The sequence below is a fragment of the Hyperolius riggenbachi genome, chromosome 2 (genome assembly GCF_040937935.1).
Source record: "Hyperolius riggenbachi isolate aHypRig1 chromosome 2, aHypRig1.pri, whole genome shotgun sequence".
In the NCBI taxonomy this organism is placed as follows: domain Eukaryota; kingdom Metazoa; phylum Chordata; class Amphibia; order Anura; family Hyperoliidae; genus Hyperolius; species Hyperolius riggenbachi.
The window spans coordinates 19,139,089-19,161,487 of NC_090647.1; the positions used below are offsets into that span (position 1 = coordinate 19,139,089).

At 45.8% G+C, this 22,399-nt stretch overlaps 1 protein-coding gene across 1 annotated transcript in view; it reads left to right on the top strand.

Moving 5' to 3' along the window:
- Positions 1–403: 403 nt before the first annotated feature.
- Positions 404–22,399, top strand: part of LOC137542550 (P2X purinoceptor 7-like) — a 206,591-nt gene continuing 184,595 nt past the window's right edge. The window contains exon 1 of the mRNA XM_068264561.1: positions 404–547. The gene's annotated coding sequence lies outside the window, so the exon portion shown is untranslated. The remainder of the gene's footprint in view (positions 548–22,399) is intronic.

Here is a 22,399-nt window from a genome sequence, read left to right on the forward strand (position 1 = left end):
AAATGCCTGATGATCATGAGCTGTCGCAATGAGACAACAGAGATTGAAGCACTTTTAAGTACTCAAAACATAAACGTTACAGTAGAGAAGAGTCGCCCATGTTTAAATCATCCTTTCTCAACATGCACAACATGCAAATATATGTATCGAGTCTCCTTTATATCAGATACCTCAAAAAAAGAAAATAACAGGATTAAAAATAAAATTAACTGCAAGACTAAGAGAGTGATTTATGCCATTATATGTCCATGTCCTAAAATATATGTGGGACAAACCAAAAATAAGCTCTGCATGCGGATCCAAAGTCATTTTTCCAACATAAATAAATCAGAACAACATTACTCTGAAGGAAAAAGACTTAGCAGTGTTGCTCAACATTTCTTTGAAAAGCATGGCAGGTCAACAGAAGGTGTTAAGGTTTGTGGTCTGGAGAGTGTTAGATCTGAAGAACATTTGTTATCAGAAAAGGAGAGATCTTGGATACAAAGGTTGCACTGTCTTAAACCTCATGGACTGAATAAAAACTTGCCAAGGTCACAGTCTCCAGGTAAAACTTGTTTATGCATTGCAGCACTCTTGTGCCTTAATGTCAATTTAAGTTATCATTGTTATATTATTATTATTATTATTATTATTATTATGATCATCGTAATTTCATCTTCAGTCTGTACAGGGTGAAATACTAACAGTAGTAGATAACAAATACATACACATAGGCCCGGTGTAATGAACAACGGGGCAGTTGCGGTGAACAGCACTGCCACCGCAGCTGCCTCCGTGCCTCTGTCCGTCCTCCCGGCGTCTAGGACGCCGAGGACGGAACGTTCGTTGTTTCAAGGGGTCACCGTCTCGCATGGGCATGCGCACATCGGGACCTTTATGCTGGGAGGAGGCTCGTCAGCTGACCTGCTGGTCGGCTGACGTCAGAGGAGTCTCACGGCGCCCAGGATTGGCTGACTACAGGGGGCGTGCCAGTGAGGTCTCCTCTGCTTCTTAAGCCTCCGGGCTTCATTCGGAAACTGTCTGCTGTCGTGAATACTTCTGTGTTAGCGCTCAGACCTTAGTCTAGATCCCAGGTGTTGAAACCAAGGACTTCACACCTAGACTAGGATATTGCTATATTGTTATTGATTATCTGTGTATGATTCTGGCTATACTCTGACCTTACATCTGCTCATTGATTCTGTACTTCTGCCTATCTGACTTGTTGCTGAACCTCTGCCTGTTTACCCGTTATCCTTTGCCTCACGATTCTGTTTCGATACTTCCTCTCTGTTGCCGAACTTAGCCTGTCTGACCACTCTGTCCTCACCAGGGGGCCTAGCCTCTGGTGAGGGATTTCTAGTTTAGAATCACCTGCTCCTCAGGTGATCATTAGTTGCAGTACTGTTTGTAACTCCTGCTCCTCAGGTGTTCACTAGCCTGCAGTACAGTCTTAATCACCTGCTCCTGAGGTGATCATTAGTTGCAGTGTTGTTTGTAACTCCTGCTCCTCAGGTGTTCACTAGCCTACAGTACAGTCTTAATCACCTGCTCCTCAGATGATCACTAGTTGCAGTATTGTTTGTAGCACCTGCTCCTCAGGTGTCCTCTAGGCTGCATGACAGTCTGAATCACCCGCTCCTCGGGAGATTCTATCTCTTCAGTATCAGTATCTCCAGCGTGCTGGAGCTTGTACTGATTGTACCTCACCAGCCCCTCTGGTGAGGTCTCGCCAAACTATTATATTACGGTTGCACCAAGCACTACACTCTTTGCACCCTTTTGGCTATACTAGTATTATTGGTGATTCTGCAGATCACCACATAATCAGGTATAGCGTCTGCATTATTGGTGATTCTGCAGATCACCATATAATCAGACATCTGAGATGCTACACCTAACCGTTACAGAACAGCAGACCAGAAAAATATGAAGACACTCTGCAACCGGGTCGATGTGTTAGCCACTACTGTTAATGAACTCATTAAAACGGTTAACGCACAACAGACTCAGATTGAGCAACTGACTGAGTCAGTTAACCGCTTACTAGACCCTAATGCTCGAGTGTCACCCCCTTCTGTGATCGAACTGAGGGTTCCCCCACCTGAGAAATTCTCGGGGCAACGCTCGGATTTTCGTAACTTTAAGCATAGATGTTTATCATATTTTGAATTACAACCCGTCTCTTCTGGTACAGAAGGTCAGAGGGTCACCTTCATTAAGACTTTGTTGTCTGGAGATTCACAGTCCTGGGCTTATAGTCTTCCTACTGGACATGAGGCCTTGGTTTCAGTGGCAGAATTCTTTAAGGCTATGGCCGTGATTTACGATGATCCTGATTTGGCAGTAACTTCTGAAAGGAAGTTAAAGACCCTCAGGCAGGGACACAGTTAAGTTGAAGTTTATGCTGCTGAGTTCAGGAGATAGGCGGTGTCAGCCAGGTGGGGGCAGTATGCACTCTTAGACTGTTTTTTATCAGGATTGTCTGATGCCGTGGCTGATCTCATGTTGGGTCATCCAGAGCCCAAGACCTTGGATGAGGCCATATCCTTGGCCATCAAAATTGATAGGCAAGTTCGCTATCAAAAGCAAACTCGGGCTAAGGCCCCAGGAAGGTTCTCTTCTTGTACTTTCTCAGCTCCTACGCCGTCCTCTCCACCCGCTGACGAGCCAATGCAGATTGGACATGCCAAGCTTTCAGAGGTCGAGAAAAATAGAAGGCGTGTAGAGAAACTATGTTTATATTGTGCTGACAAAGGGCATATAGTTTCCGTTTGTCCCAAGAAAGCGGAAAACTCTATCGCCTAGGAGTAGCTGGAGGTACTACCCTAGGCGATCCAGTCTTACCTCTAAATAATAAACGCATGTTGCTTCCATGCTCTATCACCTGGGAGGGCCAGGTTCACACTACCCAGGCTTTTATAGACTCGGGTGCCGCTGTTAACGTCATGTCTAAAAAATTCGCTGATCAGTTGGGTTTCCTTTGACTCCTGTGGGGGAACAGATTAAGATTACAGCTGTGGACGATTCTCCACAGCCACTCACCATCACTCAGACTCCTGTATTGTTGTGCCAGATTGGGGTCCTGCACAGGGAGCAAATGCAGTTTTTGGTGTTAGAGATGTCCACATCCACGGTCATCCTGGGGATGCCGTGGTTAAAGAAGCACTCCCCGGACATTGATTTGAGTACCAGACAGTTAATAAGCTGGTCACCATACTGCCATATCCACTGTCTAGAGCAGTTTCCCCTCGCAGCTACTGAAGTACAAGTAGTTAATACCGTTGAGCAGGATTTGGAACCCTCCAGGGAAGAGGTTGGGTTGGATTGGGCATCAGAATTGGCCCCCTTTCAACAGGAAATCCCTGAAGGCAAACCAGAGGGGGTTCTTTTTGTTAATCTCCAGTTTAGATTCAAGGTATTACAGACATTTCATGCCCATAAAACTGCTGGTCACCCTGGGGTGGCTCGTACCCAGGAATTATAAAGTCGTAGTGTGTGGTGGCCCTCAATCAGTTCTGACTGTAGAGAGTTTGTGGGAAGCTGCGCCGTTTGTGCCAGGAGTAAGACTTCTAGGCGAGCTCCTGCAGGCACCTTGCAGGCTCTTCCGGTACCCGAGGAACCCTGGACCCATGTGTCCATGGATTTCGTGGGCGAACTGCCTCTCTCTGAGGGTAAAACGGTCATATGGGTGGTGGTCGACAGGTTTAGTAAGATGGCACACTTCATTCCCTTAAACGGACTCCCATCTGCACAGGAACTAGCAGAACTGTTCATACTCCACATCTTCAGACAGCATGGGATTCCTGAGGATGTGGTGTCAGATAGGGGAGTCCAGTTCACTTTGCGCTTCTGGAAAGCCTTCTGTCATCAATGGGGATGAAGTTATCGTTTTCCTCCGGCTACCACCCACAGACCAACGGTCAGACCGAGAGGGTAAATCAGGCCCTTGAGTAGTTCCTCAGGTGTTATGTGGCTGATGCCCAGACCGATTGGGTTAAGTTTTTACCCTACGCTGAGTTCGTCCACAATAATTTGAGATGTGTATCTTCGGGCTTTTCCCCATTTCAGATAGTCACGGAGAGGTCACCCAAATTTTCACCACTGCCGGTGTTGACATCACCATTTCCAGCTCTGGAACTCTGGTCTGTGTCCATGAAAAATATCTGGAAAAAGGTGAAGGAAAATTTCAGAAAAGCTTTTTCCCTTCAGAAAAAGCATGCGGACAAAAGACGTTCGGTGGAATGGAAATTTGCACCGGGAGATTTGGTGTGGATTTCCACTCGGCATCTGTCCTTAAGGCAGCCCTCTGTTAAATTGGGTCCCAAATTTATAGGACCCTATCCTGTTTCTAAGAACGTGAATAATGTTACCTACATGGTGTCGCTCCCACCCAGTTTCAGGGGTGGTAGGACGTTTCACGTGTCACTTTTAAAACCTGCTGTGTATGTGGATTCCACTACCTCCCCTCCCCCGTGGTAGTCAATGGAGAGCCAAACAGATTTTGGATTCCCGGCGAGTGCGTAATTCTTTGCAGTATCTGGGTACCAGTCTCTCGCATGCATGCGGAGGAGCTCAGGGAGGAGTTTCATAGGCTGCATCCAGATAGGCCGGGTGGTGCGTGTTCGGAGTCCACGCTTAGAGGGGGGGTACTGTAATGAACAACGGGGCAGCTGCGGCGAACAGCACCGCCACAGCAGCTGCCTCCGTGCCTCTCTCCGTCCTCCCGGCGTCTAGGACGCCGAGGACGGAACGTTCGTTGTTTCAATGGGTCACCGTCTCGCGTGGGCGCGCGCACAGACGGGACCTTTATGCTGGGAGGAGGCTCGTCAGCTGACCTGCTGGTCGGCTGACATCAGAGGAGTCTCACGGCGCCCAGGATTGGCTGACTACAGGGGGCGTGCCAGTGAGGTCTCCTCTGCTTCTTAAGCCTCCGGGCTTCATTCGGAAACTGTCTGCTGTCGTGAATACTTCTGTGTTAGCGCTCAGACCTTAGTCTAGATCCCAGGTGTTGAAACCAAAGACTTCACACCTAGACTAGGATATTGCTATATTGTTATTGATTATCTGTGTATGATTCTGGCTACACTCTGATCTTGCATCTGCTCATTGATTCTGTACTTCTGCCTATCTGACTTGTTGCTGAACCTCTGCCTGTTTACCCGTGTTCCTTTGCCTCGCGATTCTGTTTCGATACTTCCTCTCTGTTGCCGAACTTAGCCTGTTTGACCACTCTGTCCTCACCAGTGGGCCTAGCCTCTGGTGAGGGATTTCTAGTTTAGAATCACCTGCTCCTCAGGTGATCATTAGTTGCAGTACTGTTTGTAACTCCTGCTCCTCAGGTGTTCACTAGCCTGCAGTACAGTCTTAATCACCTGCTCCTGAGGTGATCATTAGTTGCAGTGTTGTTTGTAACTCCTGCTCCTCAGGTGTTCACTAGCCTACAGTACAGTCTTAATCATCTGCTCCTCAGGTGATCACTAGTTGCAGTATTGTTTGTAGCACCTGCTCCTCAGGTGTCCTCTAGGCTGCAGTACAGTCTGAATCACCCGCTCCTCGGGAGATTCTATCTCTTCAGTATCAGTATCTCCAGCGTGCTGGGGCTTGTACTGATTGTACCTCACCAGCCCCTCTGGTGAGGTCTCGCCAAACTATTATATTACGGTTGCACCAAGCACTACACTCTTTGCACCCTTTTGGCTATACTAGTATTATTGGTGATTCTGCAGATCACCACATAATCAGGTATAGCGTCTGCATTATTGGTGATTCTGCAGATCACTATATAATCAGACACCTGAGTTGCTACACCCAACCGTTACAGCCGGATTTACATCACAGGAACCTATACAGATGTCCTTGCACCCTAGAACCTACAAACAACTGCAGAACTGGACCGCAAGTGTGCTGGCTAGCCCAGATGTCATTCACCCCTTACTTCCCTTGCCCGGTGTAGGTGACTACAGGAGCCACTTAGTATTAGGTAACGAGTTATCCTCAGCATTATGTAGCTAGAGGTGCCCTGACTGAAGGGAGATCTGGTCAGCGGAATGCAGAGAGCTGGGTAAGTAACCTCTCATTAACTCGGGACTCTGCATAGGTAAGGCTAGAGGAAGGCATCGTCAGGAGCCTGTAGGCATGTGCCTACAGTGCCTTATGGTAGCCTATAGTGCCTTATGGTAACTCCGGGCCTGCAAACACAGCTTATGCATTTTACAACAAACATCCACCAATACAAGTAAAATAAACACTTATATAACTTTAGCAAAGTACAATCAGAACATCCACCAATCAAATACTTGTTACTTTGGTAGGACCCATATAAAGAAAAGAGACAGAGGACTTACAAGAGCTTACAGTCTAAAAGACACTAGAGAACAGAAATATGGTGGAGGATTCAAGTTTTTTTTATAGTTGGAATATGGGGAATATACACTCCCTGTCAAAAAAAAAAAAAAGAAAACAAAAAGCCACACACTATAACATTACATTGGACCAGTTTTGGTTACTGCATGAAATCCCTGTGGCATTACTTAAAGAGACTCCGTAACAAAAATTGCATCCTGTTTTTTATCATCCTACAAGTTCCAAAAGCTATTCTAATGTGTTCTGGCTTACTGCAGCACTTTCTACTATAACAGTCTCTGTAATAAATCAATGTATCTTTTCCCTGTCAGACTTGTCGGCCTGTGTCTGGAAGGCTGACAAGTTCTTCAGTGTTGTGGTTCTGTGATGAATCTCCCCCCTCCAGGCCCCTCTCTGCACACTGCCTGTGTGTTATTTAGATTATGGCAGATTCTCTCTTCTCTCTTATCTTTTACAAGCTGGATAAATCGTCCTCTGAGCTGGCTGGGCTTTCACATACTGAGGAATTATAGACAAGGGCAAAGCTGTTTGCAGGAAGAAAAGAGCAGCCTGAAACTTCAGTGCATGAGAGATGCAGGGGGAAAGAAACACACAAATGATCTCCTGAGATTCAAAAGGAAGGCTGTATACAGCCTGCTTGCGTATGGATGTATTTTCTATGTGTGGACATACTGTACATCAACCTACTTCCTGTTTTGGTGGCCATTTTGTTTGTTTATAAACAAACTTTTTAAAACTGTTTTTAACTACTTTTAATGCGGCGAGGAGCGGCAAAATTGTGACAGAGGGTAATAGGAGATGTCCCTTAACGCACTGGTATGTTTACTTTTGTGTGATTTTAACAATACAGATTCTCTTTAATGAACTTCTGCAATGTCACAACATTTATTTTCATCCAGAGTTGCATTCATGTTTTACCAAGATCTTGTAGACATGATGAAAGAGACCGCTGCACAAATTCTTCTCCAACACATCCCAAAGCTACTCAATGCGGTTGAGGTCTGGATTCCATGGTGGCCAATCCATGTGTCACAATGAAGTCACATGTTCCCTGAACCACTCTCTTACAATATGATGAATCCTGGCACTGGCATCTTGGAATGTGCCCATCAGGGAAGAAAAAAGTCACTGAGGGAGTAACCTGCTCATTCTGTATATTCAGGTAGTCAGCTGACCTCATTCTTTGGGCACCAATTTATTCATATAGTAGTTATCCAATGGAAGGCTCTTACCCATTAGATTTGTTAAATCCAGGTGATTACCTTTTTTAACACTAGGGCACTTTCTCTCCAAATATGATTGCATAATCCAACATTTTGATTGCCAAAATTCTGTGTTCCAATTAACAATAGAAACATTTCACATCAATTTTCTGCACATACTGCATGGCTTTCTGTACAATTTGATTATAAAAATCTGGTGGAATGACCACACCCGAGGAAAATATTGTACCGTTAATGGCTATCTGTAATGCCTGGGGCACTAGGTACTTAGCAGATCTATAAAAATCGAGAAGTCAGGGATAACCAAGGGTCATACACGTATCAGAAACAGAGGTACCGAGCATCAGATGACTGCAGTACAGAGAGTATAAGGCAGAGACAGAGTCATAAACAGGCCGAGGTCAGAACCGAGTATCAGATGTCTGTAGTACAGGAAGGATGAGACAAATCAAAATGAGGCGCACGGCGGGTCATACACAGGATAACAATCAGGAGAATATACAATTTACAATATACAATATACAAGACTGATCTAACTAGAGTACATATATATCGGCAGGGTCTACATATATATATATATATATATATATATATATATATATATATAGCTCTCAAAAACTAGCTGACTTAGGCAAAATAGCAAGGCAAGGTCCAGCGCTCAGCGTACTGATAGCTATAACGGACAGCAAGTAACTGAATGCCCTGGGCTTATATAGAAGGAATATATCGCAGACCACGCCCCAAGGAAAATCGGACCAATCAGCAAAATCCCTGCAGCAAGTGTCAGCTGACCACAGGAATCATCTGACACACCTCAGACACACCTCCTTAACCTATAAAGGCAGCTCTGAGCTGTGCGCGTCCTCCTAGGGAAACTGCCAGAAACAACACGCTGACTCACATCTACAGGGGAGCCGGGGATGTGTCTGAACAAAGAGGAAGCCTCTTGCAGCTGCTCAACATTGTCAGAGCAGCCTGAAGTAATGTAATTTTGTTACATTACCCCCAACCTTACCCCCAACCCCCCCCCCCCCTCCCCTGAGGGGTGGACTCCGGACACTCCCTACCTGGCTTATCAGGATGTTGACAATGAAATGACAATGAAATTCCCAAACTAAATTGTCGGCATGAACCTGCCGTGCTGGAACTCCTCTCCTCAGGCCCATAACCTTTCCAGTCCACCAAGTACTGCAGAGAGTTATGAAATTTCCGAGGGTCGAGAATCCTTTCCACCTCATACTCAGGTTCACCATCCACCTCAATCGGAGGTGGGGGGCGGATGACAGAGAAACATTGGCCGCCGGCTTCAATAAAGATACATTAAAAAAACGTACTCCCCTCATAGATTGGGGCAAGTTTACTCGGTAAACGACTTCATTAATTTTTTCTGAAACAGGATAAGGGCCAATGTTCCTGGGCCCCAGCTTGGCAGAAGGCTGGCAAAGAGGAATGTTACAAGTCGAAACCCACACCAGATCCCCAGGTTTAAAATCCTACTCAGGGGTTCGATGATGATCAGAATGATGTTTTTGTTGAGAAACTGCCTTTTGCAAATTCTGCCTGACCTGAGACCAGACTGACTGCATATGAGAAATCCAATCTTCCAAAGCCGGATAACTCGAATGTGGACTAGAAAATGAGGAGAACTGAGGACTCCGGCCAGTAACCACCTGAAAGGGTGACAACTTGGTAGAAGAACTTTGAAGATTGTTGAATGCAAATTCAGCAAAAAGTAGAAATTGCAGCCAGGTTTCCTGACGGTCAGAAACGAAACACCGGAGATATTGTTCCAGGGATTGGGTGGTTCTTTCAGTCTGACCATTGGTCTCAGGATGAAAACCAGATGAAAATGACAAGGAGATACCTAAACGAGAACAGAAGGACCGCCAGAATTGGGAGATAAACTGAACTCCCCTATCAGACACGATGTTCTCCGGAATACCATGCAAACGAAAGACATGTTTTATAAACAATTCTGCCAATTCCTTGGCAGAAGGCAATTTACACAGGGGGACAAAATGAGCCATCTTACTAAACCTGTCCACGATCACCCAAATAACACTTTTCCCACCAGTAGAAGGCAAATAAACTACAAAATCTATGGAAAAATGAGTCCAAGGAACATGAGGAATGGGCAAAGGCATCAGACTCCCTCTAGGAGCGTTCCTAGAGACTTTACTTCAGGCACAGGTGTTGCATGCGCCAAGAAAAGCCTTACAGTCTTTTCTTATAGTTGGCCACCAAACATGACGTGTTAATAATTCCAAGGTTTTGGTCTCACCTGGATGTCCTGCTAATTTGGTGTCATGAAATTGATGAAGCACCTGTAGACAAAGGTGAATCGGTACATAGTATACGTCCAAAGGTTTTCCAGGTGGACAGTCTTCCTGAAAGGAAGATAATTCGGGCAGATCAGAGAAATCATGAGTGTCTGTGGCGGCGACCACACAGTGTTTAGGTATTATAGGAACAGGAGTCTTAGGCTGTGAAATCTCAGAATCAAAACATCTGGACAAAGCATTGGCCTTTACATTCTTACTTCCTGGTTTAAACGTGATAGTGAAATTGAAATGTGAGAAAAATAATGCCCATCGTGCCTGTCTGGGATTGAGTCTCTTAGCTTTTTCTACATATTCTAGGTTTTTGTGATCTGTGTATACAGTGACAGAATGTTCAGCGCCCTCCAGCCAATGCCTCCACTCTTCAAATGCCATCTTAAATGCTAGGAGTTCCCTGTTTCCTATGTCATAATTACGCTCTGCCGGTGCAAACTTCTTGGAAAAGAAAGCACAAGGATGCAAGTGTTCAGGTTGACCTGAGTACTGCGAAAGAACTGCCCCTACTCCTACCTCAGAGGCATCAACCTCCACACAGAAAGGTAGTGATATATCAGGATGTGTAAATATGGGAGCAGAACAAAAGGCTGCCTTTAGTAAGGCAAAGGTTTCACAGGCCGACAATGACAGTTAGAAGGATCAGCTCCTTTCTTGGTCAGATCTGTCAATGGTGCTACCTGATAAATTTGCAATAGTAATTCAGAAATCCCAGAAACCGCTGCAAAGCCTTAACATCTCTGGGTTGTGGCCAGTCCAGAACTGTGGATACTTTCTTTTTATCCATAGATAGGCCAGAGTCAGAAATTATATATCCCAATAATGGTACCTGAGTGACCTCAAAAAGACATGTTTCTAGTTTGGCAAATAAGGAATTCTATCTTAATTTCTGAAGTACCCATTTCACGTGTTCACGATGTTCTGATAATGAATTGGAGTAGATCAGAATGTCGTCCAAATAAACCACAACAAATTTGCCCAAAACATCCCTGAATACATTGTTAACAAAGTCCTGAAAGACGGCTGGGGCATTACATAGGCCAAAGGGCATCAATAGATACCCATAATGTCCATCTTGAGTGTTAAAAGCCGTCTTCCACTCATCCCCCTGTCGTATCCTGATCAAATTATATGCACCCCTCATGTCCAATTTACTGAATATTCTTGTGCCAGATACTTGAGAAAACAAATCCTCTATAAGAGGTAACGGATATCTGTTTTTTACAGTAATTTTATTCAGGCTCCTGTAATCAATGCACGGACATAATCCACCGTATTTTTTCTCTACAAAGAAAAAACCTGCCCCAGCTGGAGAGCTAGATGGTCGAATAAAACCTTTATCAAGATTCTCTTTCATATACTCTCTCAGAGCCTGTTTTTCGGGGCCAGAGAGGTTATACAGATGTCCCCAAAAAGGCATAGTACCTGGCAGCAAATCAATAGGAGAGTCATAGGGTCTGTGAGGAGGCAACTTGTCAGCAGACCGAGGAGAAAAAAAATCCGTAAAAAATGTATACTGAAACGGTAACTTGTCAGACACAATTTCTACATTGTGAAGTGGAATCTTTTTTAAACAGTTCTCGGAACACAGAGAAGACCAATTGGTGAGTTGACCAGAGCACCAATCAATGTGGGGATTGTATGTGTGCAACCATGGGAGTCCTAGAACCAAGGGACTGGATGGCATGCTAAGAAAAAAAAACTGCAGTTTCTTGAAATGCAACACTCCAATCTGTAGAGAAACCTCAGGAGTAATAGCAATGGGTTGGCCACTCTGAAGAGGAGAATCGTCTACAGCAGTAACATAAAGCTTGTTCAGCAACGGCAAGGTTGGAATTCCTAAACTAGCGGCAAACTCAGAATCAATAAAGTTACCCGCCGCCCCAGAGTCAACAAAGGTTTGAGCAGAACTAGACTGACTATTCCAAACAATAGTTACAGGCAGTAATATTTTTTAACTTTAAGGGGAAGAATCTGCTCACCCAGGTGAGATTCCCCAACTACACCTAGGCGCAGAAGTTTTCCGCCTTCCTCTTTGCTAAGCAATTTTGAACAAAATGCCCCTTTTCACCACAATACATGCACAATCCCTCATGATGTCTTCTAAGTTTCTCAGAGGTCGACTGTAACGATTGGTGTCAACACACAGAGAGAATCTGAATATTGGTGATCTGCAGTATCACCAAGAATACAGATATATACCTGATTATTGATAATCTGCAGAATCACTGATAATACAGATATATTGCTAACCTCTGGACACCGGAAGCATGTAAGTATTCAATGTAACAGTGTGAATTGGACCACCGGGGTAGCAGGTGGTCCAATAAGTAGAGACAGACTCTACTGCAGTCAAGGACTCCAGGAGAAGGAGACCCTGACTGTTTTTGCAGCAGTGCCCTCTCTGGAAAGCAGAGGGCCCCTGCAGGAGGGCTGAGCACCCAAGGGGTGGGTGACAGCCAGAAAGGTCGGGAAGGCCGGGTCGACAACACACTGACAGATAAAGTACAAAAACAGGAAGCTGATTCGATATCCAAGGCAAGCAGGGTTTGGCAACGGAATATCAGAAGTGCAAGGTAGCGAATCAGTGATCAGAGGAGTGATCAGGGAAGCAATACGTCATAACAGATATCAAACAATGCCTAGTCTGGGTGTGAGGTCCGTGGTCTCTACACCCTGGAACTAGTCTGATGTATAACAGAATGATAACACAAGTTCCCTAGTCTGGGTGTGAGGTCCGTGGTCTCTACACCCTGGAACTAGTCTGATGTATAACAGAATGATAACACAAGTTCCCTTGTCTGGGTGTGAAGTCCGTGGTCTCTACACCCTGGAACTAGTCTGATGTATAACAGAATGATAACACAAGTTCCCTAGTCTGGGTGTGAGGTCCGTGGTCTCTACACCCTGGAACTAGTCTGAGGAATAACACAGATGATACACAGTATTCCTAGTCTGGGGTGTGAGGTCCGTAGTCTCTACACCCTGGAACTGGTCTAAGGAATAACACAGATGATACACAGTATTCCTAGTCTGGGGTGTGAGGTCCGTGGTCTCTACACCCTGGAACTGGTCTAAGGAATAACACAGATGATACACAGTATTCCTAGTCTGGGGTGTGAGGTCCGTGGTCTCTACACCCTGGAACTGGTCTAAGGAATAAAACAGATGATACACAGTATTCCTAGTCTGGGGTGTGAGGTCCGTGGTCTCTACACCCTGGAACTGGTCTAATGAATAACACAGATAATACACAGTAAACTGGCTGAGTGTGGATTCCCAGGAATCTGGTTCCACCACACTGAAAGATCTGACTAGGTCTGAGTGCTAACACATAGGCATTCGCAATGCCAGACAACCAGCAACTGAACAGCAAGAGATATATATATAGTGAAGCGCTCTCCAGCGCCACCCAGCTCCCATCAACCAATCAACAGCTGAGCTGGGATCAGCTGATCGCCACGATCAGGTGACCCTTCTCCTATTGGTATAAAGAGCCTGTCTTGCGGCACGCGCGCGCGTAGCTCCATCTGTGTGCACTACTGGGTCCAGCCAAACTAGACGCATGTTGCTGCAAGGAAACCGCCGCTCTGTGCGCGGACACCGCCGCCTCACTGTCAGAAGGCGCGGCGGTTTCTCCGCAATCCGTCACAGTACACCCCCCCCCCCCCCCGAGGAGTGGACTCCGGACACTTTCTACCAGGCTTCCCAGGATGTAAGTCATGGAACTCTTTCTTTAATTCTTCCGCATGCATGCGGCAATCTGGCACCCAAGATCTCTCCTCTATGCCATATCCTTTCCAGTGAAGCAGATACTGTACAGAATTCTGTACCAGGCGAGAATCCAGAATCTTTTCAATCTCATACTCTGGTTGGTCATCCACCAACACAGGGGGGGGGGAGAAGTCCACCTGTACTGCTGGCTTTAACAGGGACACATGGAATGATCTCACACCTTTCATGCTGGGTGGGAGATCAATGGCATACGTGACTTTATTGATTTTCTTGGCCACTGGAAAAGGTCCTATAAACTTAGGACCCAGCTTGGGTGACAGTTGCTTTAAGGCCAAGTGACGAGTGGACACCCACACCAAATCTCCTGGGAAGAATCTCCACTCTACTGACCGATGCTTATCGGCCTGCTTCTTCTGGGTTTGGAAAGCTTTCCCTAGGTTTCTCTTAACCATTCCCCAAATTTCTTTCAGAGCCCTTTGCCAGTCCTCCAGAGCTGGGAAAGGAGTAGAAGCGACCGGCAAAGGAGTAAACTTAGGTGACCTCCCTGACACCACCTGGAATGGAGAGAACCCAGAAGAAGAGCTCTTCAGGTTGTTGTGCGCAAACTCTGCGCATCAGCAACATAACACCTGAGGAATTGTTCCAATGATTGATTAACTCTCTCGGTCTGACCGTTGGTCTGTGGGTGATAGCCTGATGAGAATGCAAGTTCCATGTCTAATTGATGGCAAAAGGCCCTCCAAAATTTTGAAACAAATTGGACTCCCCGATCTGACACTACATTTTCCGGAATGCCATGCAGCCGGAAGATGTGCAGGATGAAGAGATCAGCCAATTCCTGGGCCGAGGGGAGTCCTTTCAGAGGGACAAAGTGTGCCATCTTACTGAAACGGTCCACTACCACCCAAATGACTGACTTGCCTTCAGACCGAGGGAGTTCACCCACAAAATCCATGGAAATATGAGACCAGGGTTCACTGAGAACTGGCAAGGACTGTAAAGTGCCAACGGGGGCCTGACGAGTGGGTTTGCTCCTTGCACATACCGCACACTCTCTTACAAATTCCTTGCAATCTGTAACCAAGGTAGGCCACCAGGCACATCTAGCTACTAGATCCTGGGTTCTGGTGGCTCCGGGATGACCGGCATTCTTGTGAGAATGAAAGAATTGCAGGATTTGTAAGCGGAAAGGTAATGGCACAAACATGACCCCCTCAGGTTTTCCCTCTGGAACATCCTGTTGGTAGGGACTCAACGTGGCTGTCCAATCTGTCCATGTCTCAATGGCTGCCAGAACTACCTTTGGGGGTAGGATGGTTTCAGGGGCTGCAGACTGCACTGACTCGGGCTCAAAACACCTGGAGAGAGCATCGGCCTTAACATTCTTGCTTCCGGGAGTATACGTGATTACAAATCTGAATCTGGCAAAAAACAGGGACCATCGGGCCTGGCGAGGGCTAAGTCTCTTAGCCCCCTCAATATACTCCAAATTTTTGTGATCTGTATAAACTGTGATAATATGTTCTGCACCCTCCAACCAGTGTCGCCATTCCTCAAACGCTAATTTGATGGCTAGGAGCTCCTGGTTGCCAATGTCATAGTTTCTCTCGGCGGGTGAAAATCTGCGAGAAAAGTAGGCACATGGATGCAACTTGCCCTGCAAACCTGACCTCTGAGACAACACAGCTCCCACCCCCACCTCTGAGGCATCAACCTCTACAATGAAGGGAAAGGCAACATCAACATGCCTCAGTAGCGGGGCAGAACAAAACAGTTTATTTAGTGTCGAAAAGGCCGCATGAGCTTCTGGTGACCAGTGATGAGTGTCAGCCCCTTTCCTGGTGAGACTGGTGAGAGGGGAAATGATGGTTGAGTACCCCTTAATGAACCTTCTGTAGTAATTAGCAAACCCCAGGAATCTCTGAAGTGCCTTCAGCCCCACAGGCTGAGGCCACTCCAGAACAGCAGAGACTTTCCCTGGGTCCATCGAGAGACCAGAAGTGGAGATAATGTACCCCAAGAAGGCTACTGACTCTAGCTCGAAGAGGCATTACTCCAGTTTGGCATAAAGTCGATCCTGTCTTAACTTCTTCAAAACACATCTGACATGCTGGTGATGTTCAGAGAGACTGGACGAAAAGATCAGTATATCGTCCAAGTAAACCAGAACAAACTTCCCCAACACTTCCCTGAACACCTCATTGATTAACTCCTGGAAGACGGCCGGTGCGTTGCACAACCCGAAGGGCATCACCAAGTACTCGTAATGCCCATCGGGTGTGTTGAAGGCCGTCTTCCATTCGTCACCATCTCTGATACGGACTAGATTGTATGCACCCCTGAGATCTAGCTTGGAAAAAATCTTGGCATTGGTCACCTGCGTGAACAAATCGTCAATCAACGGCAAAGGGTAGCAGTTTTTCACTGTGATCTTATTCAGGCCTCGATAATCAATACAAGGACGGAGGCCTCCGTCTTTTTTCTTTACAAAAAAGAAACCTGCCCCTGCTGGTGAGCGAGAGGAACGGATGAACCCTTTTGCCAAGTTTTCCCTGATGTATTCCTGCACAGCTAGTTTCTCCGGCCCAGATAGGTTATAAAGATGACCCCTGGGTGGCATACAACCAGATCTCAGATCAATGGGACAATCGAAGGTACGGTGGGGGGGAAGCTTGTCCGCTGACTTAGGACAGAAGACGTCGGCAAATTCTGCGTATTGTTTTGGTACACCTTCAACCTGAATGTTGGTATTACCCATGTTTACTTTCACTAAACAATGATGATAGCGGGGCGTGGCCGGCTATGGAGGAGTGAGGACACATCTCACAGCAGCTCCTCTGGCACACTTAGAATCCTGCTCCATCCTCCTGCTAGACCCTGCATCCGCCCGATCGCCGCACACCACCTGGCAGCCAAGACCCTGGGCATCTCTCTGACGCCAGCCATGACTAAATACGGGCCTCCTATGGCCGACACTGCAGCAGAGAAGCTGGCAAGATTTGCACATGGAGCTGCCCAAGATGGCTCCAGCCAGCCTGCAACCATGCCACCCACAGCTGAGGCAGCTGCAGAGGCCAGCATCGACTCTCCCCCTGCTGAAACATCCCAGGAGGCAGAGGAGGAATCAAGCCCAATCTCAGCACATGAAGTAAGTGACTCAGCAGAGCCCAAACCCCAGAGGAAAAAGCATAGGAGGGGAGGAAAGAAGAAGCAGGCCCAGACTGTAATGGAGGGGGAATCAGAGGAGGAGGAGGGAGAACCCAGCAGATCAGATCTCCTAGAAGCTATAAAATCTCTCCAACTCAGCGTAACAACAAGATTAGACACCCTCCAGACAGACCTCTCCTTTGTAAAGGACGATATGAAGAAGATGAGGGAAAGGGCAGTGGAGTCTGAGAGGAGGATCAGTGACCTGGAGGATGCCATTAGGCCTCTGCAGGCAGCACAAGCTGACATTAATACCACTTCTAACTCACACAGCCTGAAGCTGGACGACCTTGAAAACAGGTCTCGCAGATCGAATCTCCGCTTTGTGGGCTTCCCAGAAAAGTCAGAGGGAACCACCCCAGAAATATTCCTAGAAAATTGGATAAAATCCTCCATTAGTGATCTAGAACTCTCTCATACCTTCTCTATAGAGAGAGCACACAGAATCCCCGGAGGCCCACCAAAACCAGGTGCAGCACCAAGACCTATGATAGCAAAACTGCTTAATTATAGAGATAAGGTGGACATACTCCGCAAGGCAAGAAATTCCCCTGACCTTACCTATAATGGCATAAAAATCTCCATTTACCAGGATTTCTCATCCGAGGTGCAGAAGCTACGCATCTCCTTCCAGGTAGGGATGCTCGGAAAATTCCGCGGAATTATAAATTCCGTGATTCCGGCCGGAATTAGGTGAATTCCGATTCCGGTAGTCAATCGGAATTCCTATACCTCTCAAACGGAATTCCACGGAAATTTTATAATTCCGACGGAATTTTCCGGAATAGCACAAAAAATCTCTCTCCCTCTCCTCCATCCATCCATCCATCCATCCATCCATATATCATGCAGTAGGGAATTGCAGATTTTCAAAACAGCTTATATACCATAGCTGGGATTTGAACCCAGAACCTAGTGTGTAGTAGGTATCTGTCTTAACCTCTAGACCATGACCCACACTACATGCTAAAGCTGGCAGTAGCATAAACCATACTTCCATTATGATCAATTCGATAGAAAAAGTAGCATGATTAAGGATTTGTACTTTTTAAAAAGCATGCTTATATACCATAGCTGGGATTTGAACCCAGGACCTAGTGTGTAGTAGGTATGTGTCTTAACCTCTAGACCATGACCCACACTACATGCTAAAGCTGGGGGTAGCATAAACCATACTTCCATTATGATCAATTCGATAGAAAAAGTAGCATGATTAAGGATTTGTACTTTTTGAAAAGCATGCTTATATACCATAGCTGGGATTTGAACCAAGGACCTAGTGTATAGTAGGTATCTGTCTTAACCTCTAGACCATGACCCACACTGCATAGTAGTAGGTACCTGTCTTACCCACTAGTAAGGGAGAGGCTGCAGCCTCAGGGCGCAGTGTAGGAGGGGGTGCACAATTCATTCAGCTGTCATTCCCAATTGTGTTTGAAGCAGAAAGAAATAAGAAAAGGTGATACATGGCAGCGACTGCAAGCCAGATAAGTAGAGTGTGTGACAGCTGGGGTGGGAGGGATGGGGGGGCGCACTTTGCTGTCTCAGCCTTGGGTGCTGAAGGACCTTGTCCCACCTCTGACCACACTACATGCTAAAGCCTGGCCCTGAGTGTGGTTGATGGTCTAGAGTAGTGGTCCTCAAACTAAGGCCCGCGGGCCGAATGTGGCCCCCTAAGGCTTTCTTACCGGCCCCCCACACAGAAAATGTATTGCTTATAAATGCAGTCAGCTACATCTTTAAATATTGGTGGTCCACATATGGAATAGCAGTGCAGCACCCCCCATCCACATGGAAGCCAGAAAGCAGAAATTTTGCTGGTTTCCAATTAAATTCCACATCAGGTGACACTGCTGTCCAATTGGCTTGCAGATTGTCACCTGGGTATGCTTCACTGTCTGGTCCGCAAAGACTTCTACATCATTTTATGTTTACTCCGGCCCCCCAGCGGTCTGAAGTATGTTGACCCGGCCCTCAACCCAAAATGTTTGGGGACCCCTGGTCTAGAGGGTAAGACAGATACCTACTACCCACTAGGTCCTGGGTTCAAATATAAGCATGCTTTTCAAAAAGTACAAATCCTTAATCATGCTACTTTTTCTATTGAATTGATCATAATGGGCCCCAGGGCCCCCACCCCCAACACCTTAATCTCTACTTATCTGGCTTGCAGTCGCTGCCATGTATCACCTTTTCTTATTTCTTTCTGCTTCAAACACAATTGGGAATGACAGCTGAATGAATTGTGCACCCCCTCCTACATTGCGCCCTGAGGCTGCAGCCTCTCCCTTACTAGTGGGTAAGACAGGTACCTACTACTATGCAGTGTGGGTCATGGTCTAGAGGTTAAGACAGATACCTACTATACACTAGGTCCTGGGTTCAAATCCCAGCTATGGTATATAAGCATGCTTTCAAAAAGTACAAATCCTTAATCATGCTACTTTTTCTATCGAATTGACCATAATGGGCCCCAGGGCCCCCCCCCACCCCCCACCCCCAACACCTTAATCTCTACTTATCTGGCTTGCAGTCGCTGCCATGTATCACCTTTTCTTATTTCTTTCTGCTTCAAACACAATTGGGAATGACAGCTGAATGAATTGTGCACCCCCTCCTACACTGCGCCCTGAGGCTGCAGCCTCTCCCTTACTAGTGGGTAAGACAGGTAACTACTACTATGCAGTGTGGGTCATGGTCTAGAGGTTAAGACAGATACCTACTATACACTAGGTCCTGGGTTCAAATCCCAGCTATGGTATATAAGCATGCTTTTCAAAAAGTACAAATCCTTAATCATGCTACTTTTTCTATCGAATTGATCATAATGGAAGTATGGTTTATGCTACCGCCAGCTTTAGCATGTAGTGTGGGTCATGGTCTAGAGGTTAAGACACATACCTACTACACACTAGGTCCTGGGTTCAAATCCCAGCTATGGTATATAAGCATGCTTTTCAAAAAGTACAAATCCTTAATCATGCTACTTTTTCTATCGAATTGATCATAATGGAAGTATGGTTTATGCTACCGCCAGCTTTAGCATGTAGTGTGGGTCATGGTCTAGAGGTTAAGACACATACCTACTACACACTAGGTCCTGGGTTCAAATCCCAGCTATGGTATATAAGCATGCTTTTTAAAAAGTACAAATCCTTAATCATGCTACTTTTTCTATCGAATTGATCATAATGGAAGTATGGTTTATGCTACCGCCAGCTTTAGCATGTAGTGTGGGTCATGGTCTAGAGGTTAAGACACATACCTACTACACACTAGGTTGTGGGTTCAAATCCCAGCTATGGTATATAAGCTGTTTTGAAAATCTGCAATTCCCTACTGAGAGAGAGAGAGAGAGAGAGAGAGAGAGAGAGAGAGAGAGAGAGAGAGAGAGAGAGAGAGAGAGAGAGAGAGAGAGAGAGAGAGAGAGAGAGAGAGAGAGAGAGAGAGAGAGAGAGAGAGAGAGAGAGAGAGAGAGAGAGAGAGAGAGAGAGAGAGAGAGAGAGAGAGAGAGAGAGAGAGAGAGAGAGAGAGAGAGAGAGAGAGAGAGAGAGAGAGAGAGAGAGAGAGAGATTTAAAATTTGGTAACGGAATGCGGAATTGAAACGGAAATGGGCTATTCCGACCATGCCTACTTCCAGGCAGTGAAGGCAGGCCTTAGAGCCAAACAAGTGGAGTACAATATGCAATTCCCTGCTAAGCTCAGGGTTCAATACAGAGGAAAGACACTTTTCTTCACGACTCCAGCTGAAGCAATTACTTGGATGGAAGCAAAGGGCATTCCTATCCCAGTTCTGGAAAAGAAAAGGAAGCGCTAGCCTTGTGGGGTTAAAACTGTCCCTTTTTGTCTTGTCACAAGATAAATGATCAGCTCCTGTTAAGGAATCCTCTTAGAGCTTTGCTCATGGGTGTCGATTCAGACTTTGACGGAATGATCTACATTTGGTGAGATATAATATTGACTGAGCTCTTAAGTAGCTTTGAACTCTGATATCATGTACACATCTTTTTGAAAACGCACTACCTTTAGAAACTATTGGATTTAAACCCACTGTATAATTTTTCTCATATCTGAATGCTTCTGTCACTGAACTTGAAGACAAGCAGCATTCCCAACAGAGATGAAACACTTTCTACAGCTCACTAGTGACACCTGATGGCCTTCCTGTGTTTAATCTCAGAACAATTCCCTGTTAAATCATTCCAAAGCAGAGATTGGTGACTGGGTTTATGAGGGGCAGTGCTTCTCTCTCATAGCTGAAAGGTGACACCTGCTGGACAATTTTGTTTACTAAAGTAATGAGATTTCCCCTGAATGTGCTGTTGATGTAGATATACCTTACTGAAATATGTAACTAACATGTCTCATGCAGGCATCTATCTGCAAGGAACACTGAATGTTAAATTTTGCTCATCTGAGTAGTGGACTCTTGGGTTGAAATATCTTTTTCCCATAGCTGAAAGCTAATAGTTGCTGAACAATCTTGTTGATTTAAGTTAACAAGACCTTCCTCTGATTGTGCTGTATAGGCAAATGTACATTACTGAAATGTGCTACTAATACTTCTCTTGCAGGCATCTACTCTCAGGGAACACTGAATGTTGAGTTTCTGTTTATAAGCATTGTTTTTTCCTACACATTGGTTGAATGTGCTGGTTTCACAAGCGGGGGTAAAACCTAAACAAAGCCAAACTCACATTGTTGTTTTACAAGCACGGGCATTCTACTAAAACAAGTGGTGGGCCTCTGTAGATGTAGCCGATTTCACCTAGCAGGCTTTTTTAATGAGCCCACGAAACTGCATCATAGACGATTACATCCTCTCCTGGGCAAGGAAATTGATAAAATTGAGTAAAACAATCCTAGAACACAGCTAGATAAGCAGGACAGTAGGGGGGAGAAAATATTAAATGATGGGCCACAACATAAACAACCTATAGGTTATACTCCCCTGGTGGCTGGACCGGGAGAGGTTAGGATACAAGCCCAAATACTGCGCTAGTTTAGCGATTGCTGGGTGTGGTGGGGGCGGGGATGGTTGCGAAGGGTATCCACCACTAATTCACAAGTGTGCCGAACATAGCGGCCTTTTTTTTTTCCCTAGTTAATCAGAAAGTTAAGGGCTCAAGACTCTCTGTAGTTTAAGACAGGGGGTAGGGTGGGGGGGGTAAAGGAAGTAGAGTTGTTACGCTTTGCACTCAGGGTTTACACTCAAATCAAGTGAGTGATGTGGTATAGTTTTTGTTGTTGTTTTTTTGTTGTGTTTATGTTTGTTTACACGATGCTAGTCTGGTGGACCCCCTATCGGCTAATTTATGAGCAGCAGTGTCTCGAAAGAAGAAATGGTGAGCAATCCTGCCATATTGACATGATAAAATTGTCACTATGACTCAAATTTCGTTACTTTCATGGAACGTTAGAGGCTTAAATAACGCTATTAAACGAAAACTCGTCTTTGACCAGATCCGTAAACTCGCCCCACAGATTATCTGCCTCCAAGAAACACATTTACTGGGGGCCAGAGCATTTCTTCTCAAAAAGCCCTGGATTGC